The 23,561-nt window shown below is 59.1% G+C and overlaps 1 non-coding gene and 1 pseudogene across 1 annotated transcript; both read left to right on the forward strand.

The window, feature by feature from the left end:
- Positions 1–2,518: 2,518 nt before the first annotated feature.
- Positions 2,519–2,672, forward strand: LOC136710142 (5.8S ribosomal RNA). The gene has a single exon (XR_010804582.1). It is a non-coding gene; the product is annotated as a 5.8S ribosomal RNA (ribosomal RNA).
- A 272-nt stretch (positions 2,673–2,944) lies between these two features.
- Positions 2,945–7,335, forward strand: LOC136710170 (28S ribosomal RNA; annotated as a pseudogene).
- Positions 7,336–23,561: the final 16,226 nt, after the last annotated feature.

Below are 23,561 nucleotides of genomic sequence, written 5' to 3' on the forward strand. Positions count from 1 at the left end.
GAAATGAACTCAATCTATGTCCGTGAGTGATGACCCATTGGAGGGCAAGTCTGGTGCCAGCAGCCGCGGTAATTCCAGCTCCAATAGCGTATGCTAAAGTTGCTGCAGTTAAAAAGCTCGTAGTTGGATGTGGGGACAGGTCTCGGATCCCCTGTACTGTCCGGGATGGCGTGGGGAGCTCCTTCGGGGGTGACCCCCTGTCTCTGGGTGGATGTTGGGACCTGGTCCCTACCCGCCGGTGTCCTCTGCTCGCCGGCCGCGGAGAAGCCCTTAGCTGGGTACTTCACTGCGGTGCACGGTGGGTTGGAGGGTCCGGAGCGTTTACTTTGAATAAAGCAGAGTGCTCAAAGCAGGCCGACACGTGCCATGTCTGACTGAGCTAGGAATAATGGAATAGGGCCCTTCCGCGGGGCTTCGGGGTCTCTCCTTCGGGACGGCTGGTCGTTCCGGAGTGGGGCTCCGGGGCTTCCACGGTCCTGTTTCGTGGGTTTTAAGGACCGAGGGCAATGATTAAGAGGGACGGCCGGGGGCATCCGTACCACACCGATAGAGGTGAAATTCGTTGACCGGTGTGGGACGAACGAAAGCGAAAGCATTTGCCAAGAATGTTTTCATTAATCAAGAACGAAAGTCGGGGGAGCGAAGACGATCAGATACCGTCGTAGTTCCGACCGTAAACTATGCCGACCCGCGATCCGGCGGCGTGAGGCTAGCGACCATGACCCGCCGGGCAGCGTGAGGGAAACCACGAGTCTTTGGGCTCTGGGGGGAGTACGGTTGCAAAGCTGAAACTTAAAGGAATTGACGGAAGGGCACCACCAGGAGTGGAGCTTGCGGCTTAATTTGACTCAACACGGGGAATCTCACCCGGCCCGGACACGGTAAGGATTGACAGATTGATGGCTCTTTCTTGATTCTGTGGGTGGTGGTGCATGGCCGTTGGGAGTTCGTGGAGCGATTCGTCTGGTTAACTCCGATAACGGACGAGACCCTGTGCCTTAAAAAGTTACACGGCCCTCCCTTGGGTCCCTGTGGGGGCTTGCGGCCCGAGGGGTTCGTCGGTCGGTGGCCGAACTTCTTAGAGCGATCCGGGGCAAGGCAAAGCCGTATGAGATTCGGGGCCATAACAGGTCTGTGATGCCCTTAGACGCCCGGGGCCGCACGTGAGTTACACTGGCTGGTTCAGCATGTGCATCCATCCTATGCCGAAAGGCCTGGGCAATCCTATGAACGCCTTCCCCGCTGGGGATAGGGGATTGTAACTTTTCCCCTTGAACGAGGAATTCCAAGTAGTCGCGGGTCACCAGCCCGCGTCGATTAAGTCCCTGCCCTTTGTACACACCGCCCGTCGCTACTACCGATTGGATGGCCTGGTGAGGTCCTCGGACCGTCTCCGAGGTGCCCCTTTACCGGGGGGTTGCCTCGTTGAGGTGGGAAGTCGATCGAACCTGGGCATCTAGAGGGAGTAAAAGTCGTAACAAGGTTTCCGTAGGGGAACCTGCGGAAGGATCATTAACGGTGACCTGGCCACGGCCGGTTGTCGAGTCGGACTCGAGAGGCCAAACCTCCCCCGGCGGGTACCTTCAAGGTATGGACCGCAGAAGCCTCGTACCTTTCGTCGTCGGCCGACGTGAGTCTCTCCCCCTCCGGGTGGGTGGACGTAGCGAGCCGGCTTCGGAACTCGGGGTTATGCGAGGACCGCCTTAGGTGCATAGGTACCCCGGTCCGCCCCCCTCGTTCGCGGGGGGGAGAGTGGCGCCGGAGCCGCCCGCCGGGTCGTTAAACCAAACATTGATCGTTGAAGGCTTGATTGTGCGTGCGCGAGTCAAAGGGGCTTACTCACCCCCAGGGCGTTGGCCGGTGCTCGCCGGCCTCGGTGGGATCTCCCTGAACCCATCCCCCCGGCACAGGGGGTGGTGGTGGACGGGAGCGTACCGCCGGGCGAAACTCTTTCCCCTCACGGGGTTGGAGCGGAGCTTAAGAGCGCATGCAAATACCCCGATGTTGGCTTCGCAGAGACGGACCGTATAATAGTCTAAGGCCGGTGCGCGAGTTGAAGGGGCCTCACGAACCCCGGATGCGTTTAAACACCCGAAGGAGACGGCCGGTGCCCGCCGGTCCTGACTAGGTGGGATCTACCCAGCGCCTTCCCCTAAGCGGGGGACTTGGGAGCGTACCACCGGGCCTCGCTCATACCCTCCGGGGTGGAGAGCTTGGCTTTGAGCGCACGCCTGAATGCCTTAGACCGGGACCCGTAACGCAGCGAACCAAACCCTGGGCCTCGCCGGGAACGGTGGGGCCTAGACCCGGTCTCCTAAACCACGTAAGTCTCGGGCACCTACTCGGGCGATCGTCCCCCGGGCCGTAACTCCTCGGTCCGGTGGTGACGCCCAGGTTCAATGACCTTCCCCCCTCCACGGGGGGGAAGGCACCCGGCTTGAAATATTGTCAAACGTTGTCTCGTGTTCGAATGGCTTCCTTCGCCCGGCCTGTAACGGGCCGGGCACAAACCTCATACAACTCTTAGCGGTGGATCACTTGGCTCGTGCATCGATGAAGAACGCGGTAACCTGCGTTAAATAATGTGAATTGCAGAACACAGATCATCGATATTTCGAACGCACATGGCGGCCGCGGGGGTCCATCCCGCGGCCACGCCTGTCTGAGGGTCGGTTTACCCATCGATCGGTCTTCCTAGACCGCGGCTGGGAGTTCGCAGGGCCTCCACCTCGGACGGCCCTTCGTCTCCCTAAACCCAGACTCGGGCCTTAAACCCGACGTGTGGCGAGAGCTCCGGACGTAGGGAGAGCCATTAGGTCCGGGTCCAATCCGTCATAGTCTCTCCCCGCTGGGCTCTCCGCCGCCGTCGGAGAGTGGGTACCGTAATACGGCGAGCGGCCGGGGGGTTCGCGCCCCCCGCGCCCCGCAAAACAGTCTCGTAGTGCGACCTCAGATCAGACGAGACAACCCGCTGAACTTAAGCATATCAGTAAGCGGAGGAAAAGAAACTAACAAGGATTCCCCTAGTAGCGGCGAGCGAAGAGGGAAGAGCCCAGCGCTGAATCCCACTTTCCCCTGACCGGGGTGGGCCGGGAAATGTAGCGTACGGAAGTCCGTTTGGTCTCGGTGCGGACGCGGGACCAAGTTTTGCAAGGAAGTGTCTTCCGCAGATGGTGAAGGCCCGGTATTGTCCCGCATCCCGCCGGGTAGATCGGGCTTCCCGGAGTCGAGTTGCTTGTGAATGCAGCTCAAAGTGGGTGGTAAACTCCATCTAAGGCTAAATACCGGCACGAGACCGATAGCGAACAAAGTACCGTGAGGGAAAGTTGAAAGCAGTACTTTGAAGAGAGAGTTCAAGAGAGCGTGAAACCGTTGAGAGGTAAACGGTCGGGGGACCGAGAAGACCCCCCCGGGGGATTCAGCCGGGCGGACGGCCCGCGCTCGTGTGGTTCCGTGGCTCGGAGGCGAGTTCATCCGGGCGAGAGTGGGGGCGACCCCACTCCCTGCTCGGCCCTGAGCTTCGCCTCTCGACTTCGGGCCTCTCGGGCGTACGAAGGCTCGGCCCGTCAGGTGTACTTCCCCCCGCGTGGTGGGTGAGTCGCGACCGGCTCCGGTTAGGCTTGGAAGGGCCCGAGGGTGAAGGTAGGTCCGTCCGGAGAAGGGAGCCCCACGTGGCCCCCGGACACGGGCGTTCCGCTACAGCCCCTCGCTCCGACTTCGCCGATAACGCCGGGGCCGCGGAGTAATGTCCTTTCCGCGTTTTCCCCTCCTTCGGGATGGGGATGGGGCCCCCCCTGATCGTTCGGACGAAAGCGGGCCGGTTGGGCTGTCCTCAGCCCCGGGCTAGGCCCGCTACGGCAATACGGGGGGTGATCCAGGCCCACAGCCAAAACGCCTAAGGTCAGCGGCTAAGTTCGGACCCCGACCGACCCGTCTTGAAACACGGACCAAGGAGTCTAACGCGTATGCGAGTCAAAGGGGCTTGAACCCCGGAGGCGCAACGAAGGTGAAGGCCGGCGCGCGTCGGCTGAGGTGGGATCTGATGCACCCCGTCAATGTTTGGGTTGACAGCGCACCACCGGCCTGCTCTCCACCGAGTGGAGAGTGGAGCAAGAGCATACGCGGTGGTACCCGAAAGATGGTGATCTATGCCTGGGCAGGGCGAAGCCAGGGGAAACCCTGCGTGGAGGCCCGTAGCGGTCCTGACGTTCAATTCGGTCGTCCGACCTGGGTATAGGGGCGAAAGACTTAACGAACCATCTAGTAGCTGGTTCCCTCCGAAGTTTCCCTCAGGATAGCTGGCACCAGACTCAGTTTTATCCGGTAAAGCAATGATCATAGGCTGCGGGGCCGAAATGGCCTCGTCCTACCCTCAAACTTTAAATGGGTAAGAGGCCCGGCTCGCAGGCTTGGAGCCGGGCATCGAATGATGGTGCCAAGTGGGCCACTTTTGGTAAGCAGAACTGGTGCTGCGGGATGAACCGAACGCGCGGGTTAAGGCGCCCGACGCGACGCTCATCAGACCCCAGGAAAGGTGTCGGTTGATATAGACAGCGGGGCGGTGGCCATGAAAGTCGGAATCCGCTAAGGAGTGTGTAACAACTCACCTGCCGAATCAACTGGCCCTGAAAATGGATGGCGCTGGAGCGTCGGGCCCATACCCGGCCGTCGCAGGTGTCACAATCCCTGATTTGAAACACGGACCGTATGCCGCGACGAGTAGGAGGGCCGCCGCGGTGGCGCTGAAGCCTCTGGCGTGAGCCTGGGTCGAGCCGCCGCGGGTGCAGATCTTGGTGGTAGTAGCAAATATTCAGATGGGATCTTTGAAGGCCGAAGTGGAGAAGGGTTCCACGCCGACAGCGCTTGGCCGTGGGTTAGTCGGTCCTAAGGGATAGGCGAACGCCGTTCGGAAACGCTGGGGCGATGGTCTCGTCTGCCCCCCGCTGACCGAAAGGGGATCGGGCCAATATCCCCGAACCTGGGATTGGGGAGATTGAGTGCCGAGAAGGCGCTCTCATAGCGGTAACGCAAACGAACCCGGAGACGTCGGTGGGAACCCCGGGGAGGATTCACTCTCCTTGCTAAAGAGCTGGAGCGCCCTGGAATGGGATTGTCCCGAGAAAGGGGCTCAACGCTCTGAAAGGCGCCGCATGCATCCGTGAGGCAGCCGGGACGTTCCCCATCGGCCCTTGAAAATCCGGGGGAGGTATAGTGAATTTCCCCCCAGGCCGTACCCATATCCGCATCAGGTCTCCAAGGTGAACAGCCTCTGGCGTGTTGGAACAATGTAGGTAAGGGAAGTCGGCAAAATAGATCCGTAACTTCGGGATAAGGATTGGCTCTAATGGCTGGGCTCGGTCGGGCCCTTTAGCTGAAGCGTAGGCCGAGGGCTGTTCTGGTTCTGGTTCGCCCTTGCCCTGAGGGTCATGCGGGGCAAAAGCGCACGGCGCCCGGGTTGACTCCTGCGTCTGTCGGTTAAAGTGCGTGGGTCGCAGCCGCGCGAGGCAGCCGGTGTTCCCTCCCGGTGGTGCTTAGGGGACTCGGTCGGTGCCGGGGGGAGGCGGTCGTGGATGGGACTCCGGCGGGGGTGCGTCCTTAGGGGACGAACCTCCGGTGCGTCTCGTCCTTCGGCCCTTCCTTCCCGAAGTCGGCCGGGCTCCGAGGCCCATCGGCGGGTCCCGGCCAGGCTCGCGAGCGCGGCCTTCCGTACTCCCGTTCGGACGTGGGGGGGGGAAGACTCTGGAGTTGTGTGCGGATGCGTCGCCGGCCGTAGGGGCTTGGGAGGACCGGACCGGAGCAGTGTGACTGGAGACGGGTGTGACGAGCCGAGGCCTCGTGGATCTATCGGGTGTGAGTCTCGCCTCGGAGGGGTGGCAGCTCCGAGGTGGTTCTCTCGACCGGCACCCAACAGCCGAATTAGAACTGCTGCGGACCAGGGGAATCCGACTGTTTAATAAAAACACAGCATTGTGAAGGCTCTCGGACGGTTTTGACACAATGTGATTCCTGCCCAGTGCTCTGAATGTCAAAGTGAAGAAATTCACCCAAGCACGGGTAAACGGCGGGGGTAACTATGACCCTCTTAAGGTAACGAAATGCCTCGTCATCTAATTAGTGACCTGCATGAATGGATTAACGAGATTCCCACTGTCCCTACCTACTATCTAGCGAAACCACAGCCAAGGGAACGGGCTTGGCAGAATCAGCGGGGAAAGAAGACCCTGTTGAGCTTGACTCTAGTCTGTCATTGAGAGGCTGCATAGGAGGTGTAGAATAAGTGGGAAGCCCGCCGAAGGCCAGCACCCGAGGCGGGCTGTCCGTGAAATACCACTACTCTTACCGTTACCTCTCTAACCCGGTGAAGGTGTCGGTGGGAACCCTTTCCTTGCTGGGGGTTCCTTGTTCCAAGGTGCTAAGCCCTGGGTGGGTCGCTTGGCAGTGAGTCCGGTTACACTCATGTTGCGGGCCTCCGTGCCCGGGGCGAGTCCCTCCGGGGACAGTGACAGGTGGGGAGTTTGACTGGGGCGGTACACCTGTCAAAGCGTAACGCAGGTGTCCTAAGGCGGGCTCAGGGAAGGACAGAAACCTCCCGTAGAGCATAAGGGCAAAAGCCGGCTTGATCCTGATTTTCAGTATGAATACGGACCGTGAAAGCGGGGCCTAACGATCCTTCCGTCTGCTTTTTGGGTTTTAAGCGGGAGGTGTCAGAAAAGTTACCACAGGGATAACTGGCTTGTGGCGGCCAAGCGTTCATAGCGACGTCGCCGTTTGATTCTTCGATGTCGGCTCTTCCTATCATTGCGAAGCAGAATTCGCAAAGCGTTGGATTGTTCACCCACTAACAGGGAACGTGAGCTGGGTTTAGACCGTCGTGAGACAGGTTAGCTTTACCCTACTGATGTTGACCGTTGCTCCGATAGTAATCCAGCCCAGTACGAGAGGAACCGCAGGTTCGGATACATGGTACTCGCGCTTGGCTGTGCAGCCACTGGTGCAAGGCTATCATCCGAGGGCTTACGACTGAACGCCTCTAAGTCGGAATCCCGCCTAGAAGGAGCGATACATCCGCGCCCAGCATCGGTGAGCTTGGTCTTGGATAGCCGGGGTGGGAGGTGCTTTCCTCCCCACCGCCGGTGACGAGAGCCGCATGACACTGGAACCGGACCGGGGCTAATGAACGCCTCGGTCCACCTCCCTCGTCAAAGCAAATGTCTCTTGATCCGGGTGTGAAATGACTCGTAAACGACCTGATTCGGAGTGCGGGTGTCGTAAGTGGCAGAGCGGGTGCATATACCGCGATCCATTGAAAGTCATCCCGTCCACTCAAACATTTGTCGGGGGGAAGGCGAAAGCAAACCCCCGGCCCTCCGGAGCGGTCCAGGTCTGGTTCTCTGGGGCGCGGGCCCCGGAGACTCCGTACACCGGTTAGAGGGAGCCGGTGGCGGGCATAGGGGAGGTGGGTACTCCCCTGTGAAATCCTGGATGACGGTTTTAGGTCTCGTAGTGGGCGAAAATCGGACTTAGTGCAATTTCCGAAACTCTGGTTCTCTGGGGGCGCGGGCCCCGAGAGTCCGTACACCGGTTAGAGGGAGCCGGTGGCGGGCATAGGGAGGCAGGTCGCTCCCTTGAATGGTCCTGGATGTCTGGACTTAGTGCAATTTCTGAAACTCTGGTTCTCTGGGGGCGCGGGCCCCGAGAGTCCGTACACCGGTTAGAGGGAGCCGGTGGCGGGCATAGGGAGGCAGGTCGCTCCCTTGAATGGTCCTGGATGTCTGGACTTAGTGCAATTTCTGAAACTCTGGTTCTCTGGGGGCGCGGGCCCCGAGAGTCCGTACACCGGTTAGAGGGAGCCGGTGGCGGGCATAGGGAGGCAGGTCGCTCCCTTGAATGGTCCTGGATGTCAGCAATTTCTTAAGAAGGGCGCCCTCTTGTGGTCCCATGGCCGAAGTACATGCTCCGAGCCCGGGTATGGCAGTGGGCGGAATGAGACTTAGAGGAATGTTGACGGAGCCATGAGGGGCCCCCCCTGGAGGTCCCATGGCCGAGAAAAGTGCTCCGAGCCCGGGGTGATAGAGAACCGTGAACGCCGCGGTTAAAGACCTCGGGTATGGCAGTGGGCGGAATGAGACTTGAAGGAATATTGACGGAGCCAAGAGGGGCCTCCCCTGGAGGTCCCGTGGCCGAGAAAAGTGCCCCGAGCCCGGGGTGATAGAGAACCGTAAAGCGCGCGGGTTTGGGGCTCGGGTCTTCCAGTGGGCGGAGTGAGACTTAGAGAAATGATGACGGAGCCAAGAGGGGCTTCCCCTGGAGGTCCCATGGCCGAGAAAAGTGCTCCGAGCCCGGGGTGATAGAGAACCGTGAACGCCGCGGTTAAAGACCTCGGGTATCGCAGTGGGCGGAATGAGACTTAGAGGAATGTTGACGGAGCCATGAGGGGCCCCCCCTGGAGGTCCCATGGCCGAGAAAAGTGCCCCGAGCCCGGGGAGATAGAGAACCGTAAAGCGCGCGGGTTTGGGGCTCGGGTCTTCCAGTGGGCGGAGTGAGACTTAAAGGAATATTGACGGAGCCATGAAGGGCCCCCCCTGGAGGTCCCATGGCCGAGAAAAGTGCTCCGAGCCCGGGGAGATAGAGAACCGTAAAGCGCGCGGGTTTGGGGCTCGGGTCTTCCAGTGGGCGGAGTGAGACTTAGAGAAATGATGACGGAGCTAAGAGGGGCCCCCCCTGGAGGTCCCATGGCCGAGAGAAGTGCCCCGAGCCCGGGGAGATAGAGAACCGTAAAGCGCGCGGGTTTGGGGCTCGGGTCTTCCAGTGGGCGGAATGAGACTTAAAGGAATATTGACGGAGCCAAGAGGGGCCTCCCCTGGAGGTCCCGTGGCCGAGAAAAGTGCCCCGAGCCCGGGGAGATAGAGAACCGTAAAGCGCGCGGGTTTGGGGCTCGGGTCTTCCAGTGGGCGGAGTGAGACTTAAAGGAATATTGACGGAGCCATGAAGGGCCCCCCCTGGAGGTCCCATGGCCGAGAAAAGTGCTCCGAGCCCGGGGAGATAGAGAACCGTAAAGCGCGCGGGTTTGGGGCTCGGGTCTTCCAGTGGGCGGAGTGAGACTTAGAGAAATGATGACGGAGCTAAGAGGGGCCCCCCCTGGAGGTCCCATGGCCGAGAAAAGTGCCCCGAGCCCGGGGAGATAGAGAACCGTAAAGCGCGCGGGTTTGGGGCTCGGGTCTTCCAGTGGGCGGAGTGAGACTTAGAGAAATGATGACGGAGCTAAGAGGGGCCCCCTCTGGAGGTCCCATGGCCGAGAAAAGTGCTCCGAGCCCGGGGAGATAGAGAACCGCAATGCACGCGGGTTTGAGGCTCAGGTCTTCCAGTGGGCGCTCGTTCCAGCGGCGCGGGCTGGATGGTTTAGTCCGAGGAGGAGTGCTTAAGTGTGGGCCGGATAGGTTCGAGAGGTGCGCTGGGTTCCTGGAGGTCCAGCCCCGGAGGTTTGGAGCGGGCGATGGAGCTAGCGAGGCCGAGTCGGGTGAGCCTGGGCCGGGCATGGGCGTTGGCGGCGATGGGGGTCTTCTCCCCGGAGGTTTGGAGCGGGCGATGGAGCGAGCGAGGCCGAGTCGGGTGAGCCTGGGCCGGGCATGGGTGTTGGCAGCGACGGGGGTGTCTTCCCCGGAGGTAAGTACCGTGGGGGGCAAGCGTGAGATATTCCAGGCCGGGAAAAGTGAGCTAAATTCGGCAAAGCGTTGTTAAAAAGGGGGTTCGGTTGATTTTTTTGTTAAATCTAAACGAACAAAGGGTGCGAGGCGTGAAAATTGCATTCAGCCGTGATTTTTTGGCAAAGTGCTAACCCTAGTGGTCTCCCAGTGGGACGTTTTAAAGTAGGACTTAGAAAAATTTCTGACCCTCTTCGCCCTAGGTAGCAAGCCCAAAACGGAGCACCTCGGAGTGGTAAAAATTCAGAGGGCATGGGGGTTTCCAGTGCGGTGCCGTCAGGACATTAGGGTTCCTTTAGAAAAGACGAAAGTTTGGGTACACCGTATGTAACTATGACAAGCCCAAGGCTCTGGTTCGCCTGTGGGCATGAATATAGTGAGATTTCCGCGTTATCTCACTGGAGGTGACCCCGGAACGGTTCAAAACCTAAGTCGAGACTTCCATGGAACCCCGATGATGGGAGTTTGAAGCCCGAGGAGTGACGCCCTCTGGGCTAAGGTTGCTGGTAGGTTCGGCCCCCCTCTCTGGAGGTCTAAATGACTTCCATGGACCCCGGTGATGCGAATTTGATGCCCGAGGAGTGACTCACCTCTGGGCTAAGGGTGGTGGTATGCCCGGCCCCCCCTCTGGAGGTCTCGAATGACTTCCATGGACCCCGGTGAAGCGTATTTCATGCCCGATGAGGAGCACACCTCTGGGCTAAGGGTGGTGGTATGCTCAGCCCCCCCTCTGGAGGTCTAAACTGACTTCCATGGACCCCGGTGATGCGAATTTGATGCCCGAGGAGTGACTCACCTCTGGGCTAAGGGTGGTGGTATGCCCGGCCCCCCCTCTGGAGGTCTCCAAAACCTAAGTCGAGACTTCCATGGACCCCGGTTATCCGAATTTCATGCCCGAGGAGTGACGCCCTCTGGGCTTAGGGTGGTGGTAAGACCGGCCCCCCCTCTCTGGAGGTCTAGATTGACTTCCATGGACCCCGGTTAAGCGTATTTCATGCCCGAGGAGTGACGCCCTCTGGGCTAAGGGTGGTGGTAAGCCCGGCCCCCCCTCTGGATGTCTCCAAAACCTAAGTCGAGACTTCCATGGACCCCGGTTATCCGAATTTCATGCCCGAGGAGTGACGCCCTCTGGGCTTAGGGTGGTGGTAAGACCGGCCCCACTCTCTGGAGGTCTAAACTGACTTCCATGGACCCCGGTGATCCGAATTTCATGCCCGAGGAGTGACGCCCTCTCGGCTAGGGTGGTGGTAAGTGCAGCCCCCCCTCTCTGGAGGTCTAAAATGACTTCCATGGACCCCGGTGAAGCGAATTTCATGCCCGAGGAGTGACGCCCTCTCGGCTAGGGTGGTGGTAAGCCAGGCCCCCCCTCTCTGGAGGTCAAAACTGACTTCCATGGACCCCGGTATAGCGTATTTCATGCCCGAGGAGTGACGCCCTCTGGGCTAAGGGTGGTGGTATGCCCGGCCCCCCCTCTGGAGGTCTCCAAAACCTAAGTCGAGACTTCCATGGACCCCGGTTATCCGAATTTCATGCCCGAGGAGTGACGCCCTCTGGGCTTAGGGTGGTGGTAAGCCCGGCCCCACTCTCTGGAGGTCTAAACTGACTTCCATGGACCCCGGTTATCCGAATTTCATGCCCGAGGAGTGACGCCCTCTGGGCTAAGGGTGGTGGTAAGCCCGGCCCCCCCTCTCTGGAGGTCTAAAATCACTTCCATGGACCCCGGTGTAGCGTATTTCATGCCCGAGGAGTGACGCCCTCTGGGCTTAGGGTGGTGGTAAGCCCGGCCCCACTCTCTGGAGGTCTAAACTGACTTCCATGGACCCCGGTTATCTGAATTTCATGCCCGAGGAGTGACGCCCTCTGGGCTTAGGGTGGTGGTAAGCCTGGCCCCACTCTCTGGAGGTCTAAACTGACTTCCATGGACCCCGGTTATCCGAATTTCATGCCCGAGGAGTGACGCCCTCTGGGCTAAGGGTGGTGGTAAGCCCGGCCCCCCCTCTCTGGAGGTCTAAACTGACTTCCATGGACCCCGGTTATCCGAATTTCATGCCCGAGGAGTGACGCCCTCTGGGCTTAGGGTGGTGGTAAGCCCGGCCCCACTCTCTGGAGGTCTAAACTGACTTCCATGGACCCCGGTTATCCGAATTTCATGCCCGAGGAGTGACGCCCTCTGGGCTTAGGGTGGTGGTAAGCCCGGCCCCACTCTCTGGAGGTCTAAACTGACTTCCATGGACCCCGGTTATCCGAATTTCATGCCCGAGGAGTGACGCCCTCTGGGCTTAGGGTGGTGGTAAGCCCGGCCCCACTCTCTGGAGGTCTAAACTGACTTCCATGGACCCCGGTTATCCGAATTTCATGCCCGAGGAATGATGAACCTCTGGGCTAAGGGTGGTGGTAAGTGCAGCCCCCCCTCTGGAGGTTTCCAAAACCTAAGTCGAGACTTCCATGGACCCCGGTGATGCGAATTTCAAGCCCGAGGAGTGGTGCCCTCTGGGCTAAGGGTGGTGGTAAGCCCGGCCCCCCCTCTCTGGAGGTCTAAAAGGACTTCCATGGACCCCGGTATAGCGTATTTCATGCCCGAGGAGTGACGCCCTCTGGGCTTAGGGTGGTGGTAAGTGCAGCCCCCCCTCTGGAGGTTTCCAAAACCTAAGTCGAGACTTCCATGGACCCCGGTGATGCGAATTTCAAGCCCGAGGAGTGGTGCCCTCTGGGCTAAGGGTGGTGGTAAGCCCGGCCCCCCCTCTCTGGAGGTCTAAACTGACTTCCATGGACCCCGGTGTAGCGTATTTCATGCCCGAGGAGTGACGCCCTCTGGGCTTAGGGTGGTGGTAAGCCAGGCCCCCCCTCTCTGGAGGTCAAAATTGACTTCCATGGACCCCGGTTATCCGAATTTTATGCCCGAGGAGTGACGCCCTCTGGGCTAAGGGTGGTGGTAAGTCCGGCCCCCACCCTCTGGATGCGTTCAAAACCTAAGTCGAGACTTCCATGGACCCCGGTGATGCGAAGTGACATGCCCGAAGAGTGGTGCCTTCTGGGCTAAGGTTGTGATAAGCCCGGTCTCTCCTCTGGAGGTCTGTGGTTTTAAAGTGAATATTTTCTAAGTCCCTCACCTGAGATTTTAAGAGAATCAGGACCCTCCTCAAGCCTCGTAGCGAGTCCGAGGGAGGTTCATCGTTGTCGGCTATGCGAAAGGGGTTCAGACGCCTCTAATCCTGTGGGCATATGGTTTCTCAGCCTGGTGCCGTCGGGATATTAGGGAGGCATTAAATCAGACGTAAGTTTGGGTAACAGCGATGCGAAACGCTATGCCCAAAGGAGTGGCTTCCCGATGGGCTTGAAATAATGGGAATGTCCGCTCTGCTTCCCTGGATGTGTTCAAAACCTAAGTCGAGACATCCGTAGACCCCGTTGATGCGAATTCCATGCCCGAGGAGTGACGCCCTCTGGGCTTAAGGGTGGTGGTAAGACCGGCCCCACTCTCTGGAGGTCTAAACTGACTTCCATGGACCCCGGTGATTCGAATTTCAAGCCCGAGGAGGTGCACACCTCCGGGCTAAGGGGATGGTTTGGGTGGCCTCCCCTCTGGATGTGTTCAAAACCTAAGTTGAGACATCCATAGACCCCGGTAATCCGAATTTCATGCCCGAGGAGTGACGCCCTCTGGGCTTAAGAGTGGTGGTAAGACCGGCCCCACTCTCTGGAGGTCTAAACTGACTTCCATGGACCCCGGTGATGCGAATTTCATGCCAGAGGAGTGGTGCCCTCTGGGCTAAGAGTGGTGGTAAGACCGGCCCCACTCTCTGGATGTCTAAAATGACTTCCATGGACCCCGGTGATGCGAATACACAAGCCCGAGGAGTGGCACACCTCTGGGCTAAGGGGATGGTTTGGGTTGCCTCCCCTCTGGAGGTCTAAAAATGACTTCCATAGACCCCGGCGAAGCGAATTTAAAGCCCGAGGACTGGCACCCCTCTGGGCTAAGGGGATGGTAAGGGTGGCCTCCCCTCTGGATGTCTAAAATGACTTCCATGGACCCCGGTGATGCGAATACACAAGCCCGAGGAGTGGCACACCTCTGGGCTAAGGGGATGGTTTGGGTTGCCTCCCCTCTGGAGGTCTAAAAATGACTTCCATAGACCCCGGCGAAGCGAATTTAAAGCCCGAGGACTGGCACCCCTCTGGGCTAAGGGGATGGTAAGGGTGGCCTCCCCTCTGGATGTCTAAAATGACTTCCATGGACCCCGGTGATGCGAATACACAAGCCCGAGGAGTGGCACACCTCTGGGCTAAGGGGATGGTTTGGGTTGCCTCCCCTCTGGAGGTCTAAAAATGACTTCCATAGACCCCGGCGAAGCGAATTTAAAGCCCGAGGACTGGCACCCCTCTGGGCTAAGGGTGGTGGTTAATCCGGCCCCCCCTTCTGGATGTGTTCAAAACCTAAGTCGAGACATCCATGGACCCCGGTGATGCGAAGTGACATGCCCGAGGAGTGGCGCCCTCTGGGCTAAGGTTGTGATAAGCCCGGTCTCTCCTCTGGAGGTCTGTGGTTTTAAAGTGAAAATTTTCTAAGTCCCTCACCTGAGATTTTAAGAAAATCAGGACCCTCCTCAAGCCTCGTAGCGAGTCCGAGGGAGGTTCATCGTTGTCGGCTATGCGAACGAGGTTCCAATGCCTCAAATCCTGTGGGCATATGGTTTCTCAGCCTGGTGCCGTCGGGATATTAGGGAGGCATTAAATCAGACGTAAGTTTGGGTAACAGCGATGCGAAACGCTATGCCCAAAAGAGTGGCTTCCCGATGGGCTTGAAATAATGGGAATGTCCGCTCTGCTTCCCTGGATGTGTTCAAAACCTAAGTCGAGACATCCGTAGACCCCGTTGATGCGAATACCGAAGCCCGAGGACTGGCACACCTCTGGGCTAGGGTGGGGATAAGATATGCCCCCACCCTCTGGAGGTTTTCAAAACCTAAGTCGAGACCTCCATAGACCCCGGTGATGCGAATACCGAAGCCCGAGGACTGGCACCCCTCTGGGCTAGGGTGGGGATAAGATATGCCCCCACCCTCTGGAGGTTTTCAAAACCTAAGTCGAGACCTCCATAGACCCCGGTGATGCGAATACCGAAGCCCGAGGACTGGCACCCCTCTGGGCTAGGGTGGTGGTTAATCCGGCCCCCCCTCTGGAGGTTTTCAAAACCTAAGTTGAGACCTCCGTAGACCCCGGTGATGCGAATACCGAAGCCCGAGGACTGGCACCCCTCTGGGCTAGGGTGGGGATAAGATATGCCCCCACCCTCTGGAGGTTTTCAAAACCTAAGTTGAGACCTCCGTAGACCCCGGTGATGCGAATACCGAAGCCCGAGGACTGGCACACCTCTGGGCTAAGGGGTTGGTATGCTCGGCCTCCCCTCTGGAAGTCTAAAAATAATTAGAAATATTTCTAAGTTCGACAACGAGCACTGGCAGAACTGGACCAAAGACTTCCATACACCCCGGTGATGCGAAGTTTCAAGCCCGAGGAGTGGCACACCTCTGGGCTAAGGGGATGGTTTGGGTTGCCTCCCCTCTGGAGGTCTAAAAATGACTTCCATGGACCCCGTTGATGCGAATACACAAGCCCGAGGAGTGGCACACCTCTGGGCTAAGGGGATGGTTTGGGTTGCCTCCCCTCTGGAGGTCTAAAATGACTTCCATGGACCCCGTTGATGCGAATACACAAGCCCGAGGACTGGCACACCTCTGGGCTAAGGGGATGGTTTGGGTTGCCTCCCCTCTGGAGGTCTAAAATGACTTCCATGGACCCCGGTGATTCGAATTTAAAGCCCGAGGACTGGCACACCTCTGGGCTAAGGGGATGGTTTGGGTTGCCTCCCCTCTGGAGGTCTAAAATGACTTCCATGGACCCCGTTGATGCGAATACACAAGCCCGAGGACTGGCACACCTCTGGGCTAAGGGGATGGTTTGGGTTGCCTCCCCTCTGGAGGTCTAAAATGACTTCCATGGACCCCGTTGATGCGAATACACAAGCCCGAGGACTGGCACACCTCTGGGCTAAGGGGATGGTTTGGGTTGCCTCCCCTCTGGAGGTCTAAAATGACTTCCATGGACCCCGTTGATGCGAATACACAAGCCCGAGGACTGGCACACCTCTGGGCTAAGGGGATGGTTTGGGTTGCCTCCCCTCTGGAGGTCTAAAATGACTTCCATGGACCCCGGTGATTCGAATTTAAAGCCCGAGGACTGGCACACCTCTGGGCTAAGGGGATGGTTTGGGTTGCCTCCCCTCTGGAGGTCTAAAATGACTTCCATGGACCCCGTTGATGCGAATACACAAGCCCGAGGACTGGCACACCTCTGGGCTAAGGGGATGGTTTGGGTTGCCTCCCCTCTGGAGGTCTAAAATGACTTCCATGGACCCCGTTGATGCGAATACACAAGCCCGAGGACTGGCACACCTCTGGGCTAAGGGGATGGTTTGGGTTGCCTCCCCTCTGGAGGTCTAAAATGACTTCCATGGACCCCGTTGATGCGAATACACAAGCCCGAGGAGTGGCACACCTCTGGGCTAAGGGGATGGTTTGGGTTGCCTCCCCTCTGGAGGTCTAAAAATGACTTCCATGGACCCCGTTGATGCGAATACACAAGCCCGAGGACTGGGACACCCTCTGGGCTTAAGGTGGAGGTAAGCCCGGCCTCCCCTCTTTATTAAAAAAAAACTCTAAGTCCCAACGGCAAATGCCAGAGCTTTAAGCCGAAACTCAAGAGAGTTCGATCGGTATAACTGACTTGACTATCTGCCCTTAGCCCCCGATGGATCATTCTATATATGCCCGGAGAAGTGGCTGGTTTCCGGGGCCAAAAAAGCCAAATGGTCTCCTATATTCATGCGACGGGTGCCTAAAGGTAAGTTTACCCACCCCGGTGAACTGCCTAAGGTCCATAGGCCTCCGACCACTGCTCCCTTAGCGGGGCGGTGGAACGGGCCGCCCGCCGACAAAGTTAACTGTTAAACCCATTTAATTTCAATGACCTTTAGTTCCAACTCCCTCCCTGGGGGGGATTGGTTCTATATATGCCCGGAGAAGTGGCTGGTTTCCGGGGCCAAAAAAGCCAAATGGTCTCCTATATTCATGCGACGGGTGCCTAAAGGTAAGTTTACCCACCCCGGTGAACTGCCTAAGGTCCATAGGCCTCGGACCACTGCTCCCTTAGCGGGGCGGTGGAACGGGCCGCCCGCCGACTAAGTTAACCCATAACCACTGATCGTTTAAGTCTTAAGGCCGGTCGGACCTCGTAAAAAGTCTCCCTCTGGGAGGATCACCCAATCTCCACCCCCCCTCCATCTCCAAACCGAAGCAAGTACCACACGGGAACACTCTGTTTGGGGATTCAGAAATAAATGTATTTATTTCGCAGTAAAACATATCAAAGCCACGGGGGTGCAGAAACACGGAGTGAATCCCGGCTGGGTTGCGCTTTGAAGAGGGTCCGGTTCAGGCCGTTTCGAGGGCGGAAAGACGGTTCTCACGAGCCCGCATCACATCGGCCGCAGAGAGGCCGGCTCGGTAGAAGGCCCGGGCAGTGATGTTGGAGTGGCACATGCTTGTCGTCACTCGATCTCTATCTTCGGCCGGCAGAGTCGAAACCTGAAACAGAGGTGCGAGGTGTCAGAAGTAGGAAGGCCGGGGTTAAGAGCCCACATAAGTCGGATTAAGTTCAACACTCACTTGGTTCGAAACAGCCGTGCGGATCAGGTTGAAGGCCACCGCGCCTCCGAGGCCCGCATCCGTCCACGCGATCCGAAGCAGTGAGTTTGGCTTGCGCAGCTGGTTCCCCCTGTCCAAGAACACGAACCCGTCCCGGGCCCCGTGTAAGTCGCTGAGTGCGGTCAACCAGGCCAGCTCTGTGGCAGACAACCCGATCGGAGCGTCCCCGAACGAGGCGTTGGTCTTGTGTTCACGAACATAAACCACGAAGCCGGTGCCATCCGTGGTGCTGGCTTGCCTCAACTCTCCAACCGTCAGGTTGAGAAACACAACCGACCGGTGACCGGTTAAGACAGACAAAAGGCCGAGCAGGTACCCCTGGAGCATCCGTAGCGTCGACCGGCGGGCGGTGTCCCCCGTCCGGGCCGCGTCTATGAGCTCTGGGATTCGGGTCTTAGCGTGGCTTAGGAAGACCCTGAAATCCGAAGGTTGCGGCAAGCGACTCAGCTTCGCTCTCTTCACGCGCTGGCGATGGCCCAGAATCGTGCGTGCGATGTCCCGATGAGCCTTGGCGAAGGTCAGCTTCAGCCTCTGGAGCTCTTCGGGGCTGACCCCGGCGGTCTCTGGGTCGAAGGCAGCGACGTGGGAGACGAACGCCTTGGCGCTGTGCAGGTAACACTTAACGGTTGTCGAAGCGTAACCCAGTTTCTGAAGGCTCTGTACCCAAGTGGGAACGTTCGTGTGATGGACGAAAGACAGGTCTGTGAATTGGCAGCCGGGCGGGGCGCAGTGAAGCAGGAACCGAATAACGTGGCCCCGTCGCTGGCGAGAGTTCTCGATGTCCTTCGGTGACGCGTCGACCCGCAGGTAGAACTTCTGAAAGTCGTCTACCGAACGGCTGACGTAGGTGTCCCGAAACCGATGCGGGATCACGAGCTGCCTCCCCCGGGAGGTTCGCCGTGCCCGCTCGGTCTCTGAATCCGTGTCCGAGGTGGATTCGGCAGGGGAAGACTCGCTCGGTTGGTAGTCGCTGTCGACCGGCTCCGGCGTGGCTTGGCCCGTAGTGGCTTGGCCCGGGGAGGCTTGGTCCGGCGAGGCTGGGTCCGGCGAAGCTGGGTCCGGCGTGTTGGGTCCCGGCGTGCTTGGGCCCGGCGTGCTTGGGCCCGGCATGGCTGGGTCCGGCATGCTGGGGCCCGGCGTGCTGGGGCCCGGCGAGGCTGGATTCGGGGAACAGGATACCGAGGGCGGTGGAGGGTTCCGCGGCTTAGACTGTTGATAGCGACGCAGAAGGTGGATGGTGCGAAGGCGTCGAGCGGCAGAGAGAGCGATCCGAAGGGCGAGGCCTTTGAGGGAATGCGCCGAGCCCAGGTGATCCGCCGGCGAAGAGAGAGACGGCAGGCCGCAGAGAGGGCAGTCGAGCTGGGACGAATTCTCCCCACTTTGGTCCAGTCCCCGGAGAAAGTCAATGTCGGCAGATCCAAGGCGGTGGAAGGTGGTATAATGGGAAGTCAGATCCGTAATGGCTTGCTCGCAGAGCGGGCAAGCATCAGGCGTGGTTGGCTCCGGCGTGCTTGGGTCCGGTGAGCTTGGGTACAGCATGGTTGGGTCCGGCGTGCTTGGGTCCGGCGTGCTTGGGTCCGGCGTGTTCGGGTCCGGCGTGTTCGGGTCCGGCGTGTTCGGTCCCGGCGTGCTCGGTCCCGGCGTGCTCGGTCCCGGCGTGTTCGGTCCCGGCGCGCTCGGTCCCGGCGTGCTTGGTCCCGGCGGCGAGGCTGGATTCGGGGAACGGGATCCCGAGGGCGGTGGAGGGTTCCGCGGCTTAGACTGTTGATAGCGACGCAGAAGGTGGAGGGTGCGAAGGCGTCGAGCGGCAGAGAGAGCGATCCGAAGGGCGAGGCCTTTGAGGGAATGCGCCGAGCCCAGGTGATCTGCCGGCGAAGAGAGAGACGGCAGGCCGCAGAGAGGGCAGTCGAGCTGTGATGAATTCTCCCCGCTTCGGTCCAGTTCTCGGAGGAAGGCTGCGTCGTCCGGTCCGAGTCTGTGGAAGATGGTAAAGTGGAAAGTCAGATCCGTAGCAATGGCTTGTTCGCAAAGCGGGCAGCTATCCATGGTGAGAGACTGACGGCTCCGAGTGAAGGCGACCCCTTATATAGCCCCCGGTTCGTGCATAATTAGGGGTTATGGGCGTTGATCGCTCCCGTTCGCGTTCGACGTTCGCCCATCTTGGGTGTATGAACCAATGAGAACCAAGACCGATAGCGTATTACTGCCAAAATTAGTCCCGGTTTCCGAGCCAGGTGCCGGGCAGAGCGATGGGGAGTGGTCCCCAAGGTCCGTGGGGCCTACCACTGTCATAAATCCGAGTGGCTTCCACTCGGTCCGCCTCGACCGGGTACCTTTAAGGTCAAGTCCCAACCCCGGATCTCGTATCACGGTGGTATTGGGACTGCCTGTGGGTCTATAGGCCACCGACCATCTGCCCACTTGTGGGGCGGGTGGAACGGGCCGCCCCGTCGATTGTTATAAGCCCGTTGTGTCCACCCCGATGATTCGTTCGATGTATGCCTGGGAAGGTAAAACATTCCTGGGCATGGGGGGTCGAGCGTATGAGGGGTTTCCCCCGTCCCGAAAGAGAGAGTTTTCCGACCGATGATTCGTTCGATATGCCTGCCCGGGGAGGGTCAACTTCCCTGGGCACCGGGGGGTCGAACGTATGAGGATTGTCCCCCTTTTTAAACCCATAAATTTGCCCGTGCGCGAGTCGACGGGGCCGCGTAACCCCCCGAGGCGTTGGCCGGCGGTCATCCGCCGGTCCGTGGGATCTCCCGACCTTTTCCCCTCCTTTGAGCGGGACGTGGGAGCGCACCACCGGGTCCCCGGCTGGAAACGGCCGGAGGCAAAGAGCGCATTAGAGGTGACACGGATCGGTCTTCCACAGACCGCGGCTGGAAGTTCGCAGGGTCGGCCTACGGGATCCGACCCTTCGTCTTCTTAAACGCAGACTTCCGTAGGCTCCGGGGGGCGAAACCGTAAACCTTTGCCGACCTCCTCGCACTGCGAGGGGGCCAGGATTTGCGGCTTGTCCGCGTATCGGTCCTACCAAGGACCGCGGCTGGAAGTTCGGTGGTGAGCCCTCGACCTTACGAGATTGAGGGCAAAACCCTTCGTCTTCTGAACATCAGACGGCTCCGGTGGTGGCGTACCGTAAAAACCTATGCCGACTTCCTCGCGCTTTGAGGGGGCCAGGATTCTCTTCCATTCTCTTCCCTTAACGGCTGTCCTTCACGGCCGTTCGAGCTCGGTATACGCGGAGCACCAGGGGCAGGCTTCTAAGCCTAAATACAGTGCTTAGAGCGATCCTCCCCACCTTGTGCTCCCAGCCTCCATGGCTCGTGGATGCCCGTAAGAGGCATGTCCGCTTGTCCAGAACGGTTCCGAGGGGGACTTAGTCGGCCGGTCGATCCAACAGTAGGTCCGTTCAACGTCCGCGTCGGTGGTGCCTTAGGGTCGGGATCCGTTTGAGGGAAGGACCCGGCCCCTAGCCTGCACCGTCCGGGCGAGAATCATACGTTTTCCAAGTTGCCAAGTCGATTGCAGACCCCCACAGCGGGGTCGCGTTCGATCCTCTTCGCTGGTGTCCCCTGAGATCACTCTCACGGGCTCCATGCGCCCCCTCTCTTTCCCCGTCCGGGGTTTGAGATCCAAGGGGGGTCGGTCTGGTTGATCCTGCCAGTATTATATGCTTGTCTCAAAGATTAAGCCATGCAAGTCTAAGTACACACGGGTTTTGGTACAGTGAAACTGCGAATGGCTCATTAAATCAGTTATGGTTCCTTTGATCGCTCCACACGTTACTTGGTATAACTGTGGTAATTCCAGAGCTAATACATGCAAACGAAGCGTTGGAAGGGTTCTGGGGGTCGGCGTGAAATGCTCTCCCGGCCCCTGTCCCCCGGATACGTGCATTTATCAGAACCGAAAAACCCTCCCGGCTCCGGTCGGGTCGCTTTGGTGACTCTAGATAACCTCTGGCCGATCGTTAAGCCCTCCGGGGCGGCGACGTATCATTCGAGTGTCTGCCCTATCAACTTTCGACGGTAGGCTACGTGCCTACCGTGGTGACCACGGGTAACGGGGAATCTGGGTTCGATTCCGGAGAGGGAGCCTGAGAAACGGCTACCACTTCCAAGGAAGGCAGCAGGCGCGCAAATTACCCATTCCCGACACGGGGAGGTAGTGACGAAAAATATCGATGCGGGTCCTATGAACCTGTGGAGCGTAATCGAAATGAACTCAATCTATGTCCGTGAGTGATGACCCATTGGAGGGCAAGTCTGGTGCCAGCAGCCGCGGTAATTCCAGCTCCAATAGCGTATGCTAAAGTTGCTGCAGTTAAAAAGCTCGTAGTTGGATGTGGGGACAGGTCTCGGATCCCCTGTACTGTCCGGGATGGCGTGGGGAGCTCCTTCGGGGGTGACCCCCTGTCTCTGGGTGGATGTTGGGACCTGGTCCCTACCCGCCGGTGTCCTCTGCTCGCCGGCCGCGGAGAAGCCCTTAGCTGGGTACTTCACTGCGGTGCACGGTGGGTTGGAGGGTCCGGAGCGTTTACTTTGAATAAAGCAGAGTGCTCAAAGCAGGCCGACACGTGCCATGTCTGACTGAGCTAGGAATAATGGAATAGGGCCCTTCCGCGGGGCTTCGGGGTCTCTCCTTCGGGACGGCTGGTCGTTCCGGAGTGGGGCTCCGGGGCTTCCACGGTCCTGTTTCGTGGGTTTTAAGGACCGAGGGCAATGATTAAGAGGGACGGCCGGGGGCATCCGTACCACACCGATAGAGGTGAAATTCGTTGACCGGTGTGGGACGAACGAAAGCGAAAGCATTTGCCAAGAATGTTTTCATTAATCAAGAACGAAAGTCGGGGGAGCGAAGACGATCAGATACCGTCGTAGTTCCGACCGTAAACTATGCCGACCCGCGATCCGGCGGCGTGAGGCTAGCGACCATGACCCGCCGGGCAGCGTGAGGGAAACCACGAGTCTTTGGGCTCTGGGGGGAGTACGGTTGCAAAGCTGAAACTTAAAGGAATTGACGGAAGGGCACCACCAGGAGTGGAGCTTGCGGCTTAATTTGACTCAACACGGGGAATCTCACCCGGCCCGGACACGGTAAGGATTGACAGATTGATGGCTCTTTCTTGATTCTGTGGGTGGTGGTGCATGGCCGTTGGGAGTTCGTGGAGCGATTCGTCTGGTTAACTCCGATAACGGACGAGACCCTGTGCCTTAAAAAGTTACACGGCCCTCCCTTGGGTCCCTGTGGGGGCTTGCGGCCCGAGGGGTTCGTCGGTCGGTGGCCGAACTTCTTAGAGCGATCCGGGGCAAGGCAAAGCCGTATGAGATTCGGGGCCATAACAGGTCTGTGATGCCCTTAGACGCCCGGGGCCGCACGTGAGTTACACTGGCTGGTTCAGCATGTGCATCCATCCTATGCCGAAAGGCCTGGGCAATCCTATGAACGCCTTCCCCGCTGGGGATAGGGGATTGTAACTTTTCCCCTTGAACGAGGAATTCCAAGTAGTCGCGGGTCACCAGCCCGCGTCGATTAAGTCCCTGCCCTTTGTACACACCGCCCGTCGCTACTACCGATTGGATGGCCTGGTGAGGTCCTCGGACCGTCTCCGAGGTGCCCCTTTACCGGGGGGTTGCCTCGTTGAGGTGGGAAGTCGATCGAACCTGGGCATCTAGAGGGAGTAAAAGTCGTAACAAGGTTTCCGTAGGGGAACCTGCGGAAGGATCATTAACGGTGACCTGGCCACGGCCGGTTGTCGAGTCGGACTCGAGAGGCCAAACCTCCCCCGGCGGGTACCTTCAAGGTATGGACCGCAGAAGCCTCGTACCTTTCGTCGTCGGCCGACGTGAGTCTCTCCCCCTCCGGGTGGGTGGACGTAGCGAGCCGGCTTCGGAACTCGGGGTTATGCGAGGACCGCCTTAGGTGCATAGGTACCCCGGTCCGCCCCCCTCGTTCGCGGGGGGGAGAGTGGCGCCGGAGCCGCCCGCCGGGTCGTTAAACCAAACATTGATCGTTGAAGGCTTGATTGTGCGTGCGCGAGTCAAAGGGGCTTACTCACCCCCAGGGCGTTGGCCGGTGCTCGCCGGCC

This window comes from Hoplias malabaricus, chromosome 11, assembly GCF_029633855.1.
Source record: "Hoplias malabaricus isolate fHopMal1 chromosome 11, fHopMal1.hap1, whole genome shotgun sequence".
In the NCBI taxonomy this organism is placed as follows: domain Eukaryota; kingdom Metazoa; phylum Chordata; class Actinopteri; order Characiformes; family Erythrinidae; genus Hoplias; species Hoplias malabaricus.